The sequence below is a fragment of the Trichosurus vulpecula genome, chromosome 6 (assembly GCF_011100635.1).
Source record: "Trichosurus vulpecula isolate mTriVul1 chromosome 6, mTriVul1.pri, whole genome shotgun sequence".
Taxonomy (NCBI): Eukaryota; Metazoa; Chordata; class Mammalia; order Diprotodontia; family Phalangeridae; genus Trichosurus; species Trichosurus vulpecula.
Window position 1 is genome coordinate 264,345,636 of NC_050578.1, and position 12,308 is coordinate 264,357,943.

Sequence of the window (12,308 nt, forward strand, 5' to 3'; positions counted from 1 at the left end):
TTCTCCCCTAAACACCAGCCATTAGATTCTGGACATATCATGTATCATGAATTGGCTTCAGTTCCCCCCTCCATTAAAAATGATCAATGATAGTAGCACTGGCCTCACAGAGTTGTTTGAAAGATTAATTGGGATAATATAAGTAAAGTAGACTGAAAACTTTAAAGGATTGTATGAATGCTAGATATAATAATTAATAATAATAGGTGCCTACCTTCAATCCTACTATAATACTAATTATATATAAATTATTCTTGTCATTCACCTCTGGGTCCTCTCCATGTTATCAATATCTTTCATAAAATTTATTCCCAGAAATTAAAACAATACCACAAATTTGATATGACCAAAAAAAACCCATGGTTTTGGAGTCAGGTGACTTGGATTTTGTCTCTGCCACTTGCATTTTCCTTCAGTTAATTGGATCTTCAAGATAGCAGTGACAATGCATAAATATGAAATGAGAACCATTACCAAAGAGCTGATCATGTTGAACCCAGCAAAGATAAAAATCAAAACCTCTTTGAAACCGGTGTCTGAGCAAGTAAGTGCCTTCAGGGGGTCATCATCACAGCAGAAATGATTGATGACATTAGAACGACAACAGATCAATTGAGAAATCACTACAGTGTGAAGCAAAGCAACTAAAAAGCTATGTAAGTAGGGACCTATTACCATCTGTATACAAACCCTCTGAGACATAACTACCATGTAGAGAAGAGAATTGCAGATGGCCACATAATGATCATATGCCATCACAGCAAAAGGAGCATCTCAGAAATTAAGAATGTGAAGGAAAAAAAGCCTAGCTGAGTTCCACAAGCATAGAAGAAAATGGTATTCTACTGGGCCAAGAGGGTTGCCGAGAACTTAGTGGCACTCAAGGAAGAGTAACAGAGGTCAACAAAAGTCAAGTTGCTGAGGAAAAAATTACATGGGGGTGTGGAGTCTGGGATCCAACTGAATTAGTGAGATCATACTAATGTTCCCTATGACTGGTAGAATGTACACCAAAAAGATAATCACAAATAAGATAATTTACAGCTCTCTATGAAGAGAAGATCCCTGAAGAATGAACTCAGTTACCATAGTATTATTTCTTCCAGCCATCTACTCCATGATACTCATTTGCTGAAGGAAAATGAGAAAAAAATGAAAGTATTAAATGAAATTTCTGTGAGCCTGAAAGTTTAATCGACCACCACTTCCTTAATATGACATTTGCTAGGTGGGACCAAGTATCCTATGTGCCATTGTGGGGGAAAAAACATCCATGTTCTCCCCACACCCACTCAATTTAGCAATAGACTCATTAGCACTTGTTCCAAGAATCTTGTATAGGAGGTTTTAGTTTATTTGTGTTGTCTCATATACAGTATGGGAGAGGGAGAAAGAAGAGTTGGGGCAGGAATTAAACAATTGTACATAGATGAGGATCAATGTATTAATGGCCAAAATCTACCCACACAAAATCTATCCTATACAATAAAAATATTGACTAGATCATATGAGTCATTAAATCCAATATATGCCACGAATGTTTTCACCTAAAATTCTAAACAGCATATAAGATCACCCAACTGATCTCTATTGTTAATATTTCTTATTTCCTTATTTGTGTAGACATTGAACTTCACTAGAGGCCACAGAAACCTTTTTCTAATCAATATAATACTGCCAGAGATTTGGGAAGAGCAAGAGAATCAGAGTTGACCGAAAATTTGGAGCAAAATTTATGGGGATCCATCTAACAATGCATTTATCTCAGCATAGGTCTTCTTTGTTTTGATTTTGGTTTTGGTTTTAGTTTTAGAAAGGACATGTTCTAGGAGGGGATTTTGATGGCCTTGATATCATAAAGTGCTATTGACAGCAAGCATACATATCAAATATAAAAAGTAGAAATCAGATGAAGAAAAGAATAGAAAGGAGAGCAATTCATTTGGAGCACTTCCCACATGCCTGTTCACAGTGATCTGTTTATGTTTTTAAATTAGAAAATCATTCCGAAACAATACCAGCAATGGAAACATAGTCAAGTAGGGAAAAACACTAATTCTGGAGGCAACTATACAGCAGAGTAGATAGAATGTTGGACTTTGAATTGTGAAAGGCCAAGTTCCATCCTGCCTGAAACATTTACTAGCTGTGACCCTGTGTAAGGCACTTAAATTCTCTTTGCTTCAGCTGTTGTTGTTTTCCATCTGTAAAATGAAGCAGTTGGATTAAATAGCCTCTAAAGTCCTTTCCAAACTGAGTTCAATGAAACTATGAGCCTCTCTTCGCTTGGGCAAAAGGCCAGTTTGATTACAGATATATGTCACTAGAACTATTACCTTTCTTACTCACTAGAAATAGTTTTTTTTTCCTCTTATGGGAATCAAAGTGTAATAATATATGAGGGAGAAGGGGCTGCATTGGTCATCTCATACCTGAGATACAAGTTGAGGTGAGATAGGATGGTAGATAGATAAGGAAGGTGACTTGGGTGTGGGATCACCTATCCAATGCCAAGGCATAGAAAAGAACACTTTTTTTCTCATATGTCAATAAGCTAAGCATATGTGCAACCAACTCCATTTCTGCCTCCTAAGATTGGTTCCTATTAAATTCTGAAGGGATTTTCTCAATTTATTTTTCTATATATTTCTTGATGCCCAGGTTCTATTCAACCTCCATTTGATTTGATTATGGTTCCTTAAATTAAAACTGGAGATGGAAATGGAATTAAGGGGAAGAGGGTATAGTAAGGGAAAGGTGGCATTGCCAAAAAAACTGTACTAAGAGAAGTGAAATATACCTGGGGCCTTCTTAAAATAATAGGGAACAAGTGTTGGTCATCCATTAAGTTCGAAAGGATTTAGGGCATAAGTCAAGGTAATAGAAAGGTCTAAATATCCAGAGTATTGTTATTTTGCATGTTTAACTAACTCCTCTTCATAACTTGTCCCTCTTTTGAAAGCACCACCATCCTTCCAGCTTTATAGGTTCAAAAGCTTGGAATCATCTTTGATGCTAAGGTTGACTCTTCCTTGCCTCTTCCTTCTTCCTCTTCCCCTAATTCAATCAGATGCTCAGTCATGTTGATTCCATCTATATAACAGCTCTTGGTGATGTTTATGGCCTGGAATCATGGACCAAAACAGCCCATATTGAAAAACACACAAAAGTAGAGAAGTGCAATGTGGGAATGATTGGAATGCAGCACATCACACTCAAGGAATTGTGACAGAGAAGTGGGGTAAGAGATGACATCAAAGAAATGCATGAAAATGAAAAAGTTTGGCTACTCACATGGAGAAGGTTAGGAATGAACCATAGAAATCCTAGGTGATCCATTAGTAAAAATGTCAAGAAATGTTCTGAGCACATTGGGGAGACCCTCTGAGGTGAATTTAAGAGAAAGAATAGTCAGTAATTGTACCCATTGAGCAGGCATAGGAAGGAAGAAAAGGAAGTCTTTATTAAGCTCCTATTATGTGCTCAGCATCATGCTAAGCACTCTAGAAAAATCTCATTTGGGCCCTTACAACAACCCTGCACAAGAGGTGGTATTATCCCCATTTTATAATTTGGGGAAACCGAGGCAAAGAGGCTAAGTGACTTGCACAGGGACACACAGTTAATAAGTGTCAGGCAGAATTTGAACTCAAGTCTCTATTTGTAATACTCAGTCCAATTTCCCACCATACCTTTTGATAGTTTTTCATATATGCTGTTTTACAGGCTACACACATTGATAATAAATCATAGATTTGGAGTTAGAAGAATCCTTAAAGATCCTATAGTCTAATTGATTTTACATATGAGAAAACTGAGGTAGAGGGGGTTAAGTGGTTTGCCCAAGTTCACACAGGAATTGGGTGGAAGAATTAGGATTTTAACTCAAGACATGTGACTCAAGTCCTAGTATTTTTTTTTCCATTGCCCAACACCTCCTCTACTACATCAATGGGATTCAGATACATCACTGGATGGAAGTAAGCTTTCCCATAGCCATTCCCCTTTTTCTGCCAGTATAGACTCTATCTTAATACTGTTCTAATTAGCACTCCTATATTAGTCTCTTTCCTATCCAACTCATCATCTACATAATTGTCAAAACTGTCATCTTAAAGCACATGTCTGATCACCCTTCAAAGGCTCCCTAAAGACACTTACTACTGGTGGGATCCTGGACAAATTATTTAATTTCTGTTTGCCTTAGTTTCCTCACCTGTAAAATGGGAATGATAATCGCATCTACCCTAACCCACCAAGGTTATTGTGAGGATCAAATGAAATAATAATTACAAAGCACGTAGCACAATACTTGGCACATAGTAAGAACTACGTTAGCTGTCGCTGTTACTACTACTGCTGCTGTTGCTATTACTACTACTACTACCACTACCACTGCTACTACCACCACCACCACTCCTACTACTACTACTACTACTTCAAGGATAAAGTACAACTCCTTAGGTAGGCTTTTAAGACCCTTCTTTGACCTGGACTCATGAAGACTTTGACTCAAGTTCTGTCTGAAACACTGAGCAGATCCCCTAACTTGTCTGTCTTGGTTTGTTTGACTATTAAATGGGGATGATAATATCACTTACCTCAAGGGGTTGTTGTAAAAATCAAATGAGGTAATATTTCTTAAGTCCTTAGCATAGTGCCTGGCACCAATAGGTGCTTAATAAATGCTTGTTCCCTTCCTCACATCTTTATATATATGGATGTCACATCATTTGATCCAAACTGTGAGGTCCTTGGGAATAAGGCTAGAGCCTGGACAAGGTATATAATGGGTGCAAGGAAATTCCAGGTAAAGAAACTACATTATCCTGGGGAAGTTTGCACTTTTCATTCATTTTACAGACCTGGGACATAGAGATCAAGTGACTTGCCTAGGCTCATTCAGCCAGTGTGAGTCAGAGATGGAATTTTAATCCAAGGATCTCTGGTACCAAGATCCATTCTCTATGTAGGATGCTTCATCATTCTGTAAGGTCGAGGACTGAAAGATTAATCATAGTAAGCATTTGAAAAATGTGTCCTATCCCTCACAAAGCTTTCCATAATCCCCTCATTGGTAGGTTTCTCCCTTTCCTGAATTTACTTATATTTACTTTGTATATAGTTGTACATTAATTTGAGCTGCATATATGTAGTAAACCAGCCCATTTTCCTGATCCCCCCACAGAATACAAGTTCTCCTCATTTAGTACTGCTAAACTCTTATCATTTAGAGTTAGGCCATGCAGTACAACTCTTTGCATTTTAGTTGAGGAAATTGAGGCCTAGAAGAATTGACTTGCCACAGGTCGACATGGAGAGCAATCCAAGATTCTTTGATTTCAAGCCCAGGACATTTTCCATGGCACAAAATTATCTCAAATATACATATACATATATATACATATATATATATATATGTGTGTGTGTGTGTGTATATGTATACACACACACACACACACATATATATATACATATGTGTATATATATACATATATATATATATATTTCTTGGGTGGAACTAAATTGATTTTATTGGGGCTAAAAGAAATGTTGGACATTTCACTTGAGTGGAACGAAACTGACATAGTTAATTTGCAGTGTATTAATAGGCAAATAGGTAAATGGATTCTCGTGAAGATTATGATATCACTGTACTTAGAGTGCAAATAATTTAATATACCCCCAAAGTCAATCCCCTCCTTTCATAAAGAAAGATGCCAAGACCCAGGAAGGGGATGGGCCCCACCCAAGGGGACCCAGATAATATATTTCAGATTCATGATTTGAAGCCATTTTCGACTCCAAATCCAATGTTCCTTTCACTATATCCCTCTTCTTAAGGAGATTAGGAGATATCACTATTTGAGTGTCCATCATTTTTTCATATGCCAACTTTAAATTAATTGATCCATTATTGGTTATGTCTAAATGAGAATCAACTGTGATGAAGTCTGCTTACAGCTGATGATGAAAAGCCTCTGGGTCCTATTACAGAGTTAGTGTTTGCAAAGAGATAATTCCCTCCATTAATGACTATGAAAAAGTGAAGCTGACTTGGTTAATAGATTTCTAGGGGACTTATTATGCAACCAGGTTTGTACAGAACAGCTTAATTTAATGCATCCCTTTGAAAGTTCTATGTAATATTCCCAAAGAATTTCCATTAAAGATAATGAATACAACAGAACATTTGAAATGTGGTCCCACCTGAGGCCTCAGTCCTGCATCTGCCATTAGTGAAAAAGTGATTAACAGAGATAATTTACTGGTTCTCATTAAACTCATCCTTTGTTGATCTTTGACAAATTACTTAGTTTTTTCTTAGCCTCAGTTCCCTGGTAGATGTAGGGCAATGGAAAGAGTGCTGAATCTGGAGTGGACCTAGGTTGAAATCTCACACCTGATATTCACTGAATGGATGAGACCTCAGTTTCCTTCTCTGTTAAAATGGAGGCTACACCAGATCACCTCTCAGGTCCTTTCCAATTATGGATAGGTGATATGGTCTATAAAATTACCAAATGTTCACTAAGATACTGCCCAGCTGTATATGCTACAAAACTAATTTATCTTAGGTCTCAGGTTCAAGAACTAGTTCTTATGTCTATGGCTAAGTTGAAGCTACAAAGGCAGCTTCTTCCTATCTACCAACTATGTGAATAAGGGGAGTCATTCAAAATACCTAAACCTCAGTTTCTTCATCTGTCATAGGGGGCTAATAATAAGCTATACTACCTAAATTACAAATTTGTTGTGAGGGAAGCATTCTATAAACTTGAGAGAATTTTATAAATTTTAAAGGGCTAAAGAATTATGAGTTGCTATCATCATTAACGCCACCAGAAACACCATCATTACTCTCATGAACATCTCCTTATTATCGTTTATCAATTATGGTCCTTGTCTTCTGACTCTCACCATATCATTTCCCTGATGTTATTTGTTTTCAGTACCAGGTATTGTGTGGCTACATGTAAAAAATAGCCTTCCACATAGACAATATAGACTAGGTGATGGAATTTGAGCATTAAATGATATCATTGAATGCCCAGATATCTCTAATTCTACCATTAGAGATTAATTCCTTTGGAGATAGCAATTTTTCACAGTATCCTTTTTGTAAATTCACTTGTTTCTGAAGGTACTAAACTACAAAAACTCTTTCACATTAGTGTGAATTAATTTCAGATGCCACTCCCCTGTGGCAAGAGAAATAGAACAACATGAGTACTGAAAACTTGAGGGCAATGGCTAGTTGGAAAGGGAAACAGAAAAGGACCACACACATCCAAATAATATCATTATTATTTCCTTAAAAAGGTAGGGTTATCCAGTATTTAAATACCTTTGAATAGACAGATGATAGATAATTTAGATTAGATAGATGAATGGAGGGAGAGAAAGAGAATCAAAAAAGTATTTATAAATTACCTACTGGGTTCCAAAGATTAAAGGTATAAAGACAAAATTGCAACAGTCCAAGATTTGGAGGAGCTTAGATCACATTGAAAGTTATAAAAACTCTAGGGTATGGAAACTCCCAGCATCATAACAGTAACTTGTTTATAACTTGTAGCCTTAGAGAGCTGTCCAGGGTACTGAGAAGTTACTGGATCAACCAAAGGTAACACAGTATGTGGCAAAGGAAGGATCAGAAACCAAGTTTTAATGATCCCAAAGGTCATATCCACTCCACAACACTCCTTCTCATCACAAATAGACATATACATGAATATATGTGCATATCTGTGTGTAGGCCACATGTGTGTATTTTTTCTATAAAATATGTATGTGTTTCTGCTAAACTATTGCATAGTAGAATGAATATAAAGTCTAGCCTTGCAACTGGGGGTACTTGGGTTTAGATCCTATCTCAGAAAAATACTATGTGACCATGGGAAAGTTCTTTTACCTCTCAGTAAGTACCCCTTGCTGCCCTCTAGGAAGACACACACACACACACACACACTCAACCACATTCACTGAGAGACACAATGGACACAATGTAGAGGAATGAGTAATGAATGGGAGCCAATAAAAATGAGTTTCAAACCCTACCTTTCACATTTACTATGTGATCATAGTTGGTTCACTTAATTTCTCCGAACTTTAATTTCCCCCAGCTCAAAGATGTGTGCTTAACCTACAATGAGCATTGTTGTGAGGCTCAAGGGAGAAAATAAATATAGCTAAAGTGTTTTGTAAACCTTAAAGTTATATATAAATGTCCGTTTTCTTTATTACATTTGGTTTGATTTTTTTCAGTCATTTTTTTCAATTGTGTCCAATTCTCCACAAACTCGTGTAGAATTTTCTTGGGAAAGATGCTGGAGAGGATTGTTTTTCCTTTTCCAGCTCATTTTACAGATGAGGAAACTTAGGCAAAAAGGGTTAAGCAACTTTCCCAGCGTCACATAGCTACTAAGTGTCTGAGACCAGATTTGAATTCAGGAAGATGAATTTTCCTGACTCCAGACCTAGCACTCTATCCGCCATGCCACCTAGCTGTCCTCTGGTCTGAAAATTTCCTTTTAATCACTAATCATGCATTCACTTCCCCCTCTATATCTGGGATAAATATGATAGTGGGTAAACTTGTAGTTATAGTTGACTTAAATCTTTGACCCACACAGAATTGATTTCCTCATGTGGTGTACCTTGTACATTGGTTCAAAGTCAGTTCTTCTCCATATGGATATTCAATGGGTCTGAAACTGTTTGCTAGTCTGAAACCAATTGCTATGCTATTTTTAGCTTGGCCCATATTACATTTCTATAATAGTCTCAATCTGTTTTTTTAATCTTTTTGTCTTATTGATTTATCTCCATTTTGACCCAATATTATGTGGTGTTTATAATTTTCACCTGGTAATATGTCCCAAAATCAGTTAGGAAAAATCTAGCTTTCTTATGTGTGTAGCTTTATTATATATCTAGAAAAAATATTTTTTTCTGTAGCACTTTGAAGTTCATAGAGCATTTTTCGTACAACTGGAAAGGCAATATTTGTATTTCTACCTATTGCAAAAATGAAGAAACAGAAGAATAGGGAAGGATAGTTATTTGCCATGGGGTATGCAGTCAATAGGTATCAGATCTAAAATTGGAGCCCAAGTCTCCTGACTTTAAGCAGAGTCCTCTTCCCATTTCACTGTGATTCCAATTATTTAGTTGTTATTCTTATAGATGAATTTCTTTATCAAATTTTCAGCTTTCATCAAAAAATATTTGATTGAGATTTTCATCAATATTGTTTGAAACGTATATGTACACACACATATGAAAATATAGAAACACTTTAACATACACATACACATATATATGTATATGTATATATATGTGTGTATGTATATGTGTGTATATATATATATATATATACACAATAATAATTCATGGCAAGCAAGATATTATCTACTGACAATTATCTATTCCTGTCATTTCTCTTTCTACTTTTTTTTCTTTTTCTTTCTTCTTTTGTTCTTCGTTTTTTCCTTCTTCCTATTGAAACACGTAATTTATATGGAATAAACATCATTGCAAGTTAATTTAATAACCCAGGATTTATACTTTTCTTTCTGCTATGTGTTTAATTTCTCTTTGCTATCATATTTTATAGCTGCATTGCCAGTATAGAGAAAAGGAATAAAGTATTTTGTTGATTCTGTCCATTTCTTGCTGCCTCCACTGGATGCTTTGATTTTCTGTAAGTTTTTGCCTTTCTCGCTTAATTCCTTTATTTTCCCTATGTATGTGCTTTTACCAGTACTTAGAAAGATAGTTGTCCTTCTTTCTTATGTTAATATATCTTTGCCCTTTAAATAGTGGAAATTTGTGGACAAATTTTCATTCAGAGAACCTCAATTTGAATCCTGGATCTGTTTCTTACCACCTATGTGACCTTGAAAAAGTCTTTTCCTCTATCTAGGCCTCATTTTCCTCATCTATAAAATAAGGGAATTAGACTGATTGATCTTTAAGATATCTTCCATGCCTAAATATCACATCCCTGATGTTATACTTTTTCCTTTTCTGACAGTTAATCCCAGTTTTGCTGTGATTTTTGTTGATATATTTCATTTCAGTTTGTTATATTAAACTTCACAGATGTTGCATTTTTTTATGAGTTGAAGGTTGATGGCAGCCCTCATCAAGCAAGCCTATCAGAACCATTTTTCCAATATCATGTGCCAACATCATGTCTTTTTGTCACATTTAGGTGATTCTAACAACACTTCAAACTTATTTTATTATTATTATTATATATGTTATGGTGATCTATGATCAGTGATCTTTGATGTTACTATTATAATTTGGGGGGACACCATGAACCATATCCATATAAAACAGCAAATTTAATCTCTAAATGTTGTGTTTCTTCTGATTGCTTCACTGACTAGCCATTTCCCCATTTCTTTCCCTCTCCTCAGGCTTTCCTATAACCTGAGACACACAATATTGCCATTAGGCCAGTTAATAACTTTATCATAGCCTCTAAGTGTTCAAATGAAAGGAAGGGTCAATCACTGCAGAAAACTTCATTATTGTCTTATTTTAAGAAATCATCGTAGTTACCACAACCTTCAGCAACTATTACTCTGATCGGCAAAATATCATCAACATTGAGGCAAGACTATCCACCAACAAAAAGATTACTACTTGCTGAAGGCTCAGATGAAGGTTAGCATTTTTTTTAGCAATAAAATGTTTTTTGGTTAAGTTATGTACATTTATTTAGACATGATACTATTTTAATTTTTTTTATTTATGGAATAAAAGAAACATTTCCATAACAGAATAATTTTTAAATGATTGTACATAGAACTGCAAATCTATATGTATGAGTTGCTATTCCTTTTATATATGTATTAAAGTTATCACATAAATTTCTTTTTTCTTCCCTACTTCTAGCCCTAGAAATGGCTACCATTAACCATTAGTACACACATTAGTACACACACACTAAACACACATATGTGTATATATGATTTTTCAAATATGAGTTTATATACATATATGTAAATCATTCTATATAGACTTCTGTTTATCTTTTTTCTCCATGCCCATAGCATCTTTTTTCACATGTCCTTTCACAATACCTTTATGGGTATTTATAATAGTCAAAATTGCCTGTTCACACAAAATCATTCTTAAAAACAACATTGATGTTGCTGTAAACAGTATTCTCTTTACAAGTATTCTAGAGCATAGTATCATAGACACGGAGTGAGAAGGGGAGAACTTCAAGGTTACCCAGACCAACATTTTATGGTTGGAGAAACCAACCATAAAAGATTTTCAGAGTCTCAAAAGGACTAGGTCATAAGGAAAAAGGAAGAATCTAAAAAATAACTCCAAGATTCTGGACTTTAAGCAGAATTGGTGGCATCACACATAAATAAAGAAGTTGGAGTAGGCACAAGTTTTTCAATGGAAAAGAATGAATTCAGCTTCTCATACACTGAATTTGACATAACAGGAGGCCCTGTGCATGAATGAGTCCAGACAGCTTTTGGAAAAACAAACACATGCTATTTATATACATGCATTTCATTAATCATGTCATTGATTTGAGTGACCACATTACAATTTCAGTTGCAACTAAGCTCTCTAACTTCTCCTATTGCGCAAATTAAAGATTGAGAAACCACCATATTCTATTTCCAGAAAATATCAACACTTTTCAAGAGATGATCTGAAAGGCAGTAGGAGTATCATCAGGGAATAGATACCAATGGGACCAAGAATCAAAGTTGTATATATGTTTCTACAGTAGTTATTACGCCTGAAGAGCCAAAGAGAATACTCAGAAGCAGACAATTTTCTAGCCACAGGTATAGTGGATGCTACCATGTTTTCACTGGTTTCTTTTTTACCTTGATATATATATATATATATATATATACTTCTAACAATTAGTTTTAATTTATAGAATAAAACAAACATTTCTATAATATAGTACTATAAAAAATTGATTTTACATGAAACTGCAAATCTACTATGCACAACTTGCTATTCCATTCAAATATATAACAAAATTATCATGTAAATTTCTTTTTTTCCTTTTTTTCTTCCCTCCTCACCAACCCACTCTAGAGATGACAACCATTAGACACAAATATGTGTTTATATACATATGTATGTGCACATGCATGCATGTATGTATGTAAGATTATTCTATACAGGCTTGTGTTTATCAGTTCTTTTGCTGGATGTGCATAGTCTTTCTTCATGTGTCCTTTAGAGTAAATTTGGATATTTATGATAGTCAAAATACCTTTTTCACTCAGTCATCCTTAAAACAATAT

The 12,308-nt window shown here is 35.3% G+C and overlaps 1 pseudogene; it reads right to left on the reverse strand.

Moving 5' to 3' along the window:
- Window positions 1–318: 318 nt before the first annotated feature.
- LOC118855081 lies at window positions 319–8,767 on the reverse strand (annotated as a pseudogene).
- Window positions 8,768–12,308: the final 3,541 nt, after the last annotated feature.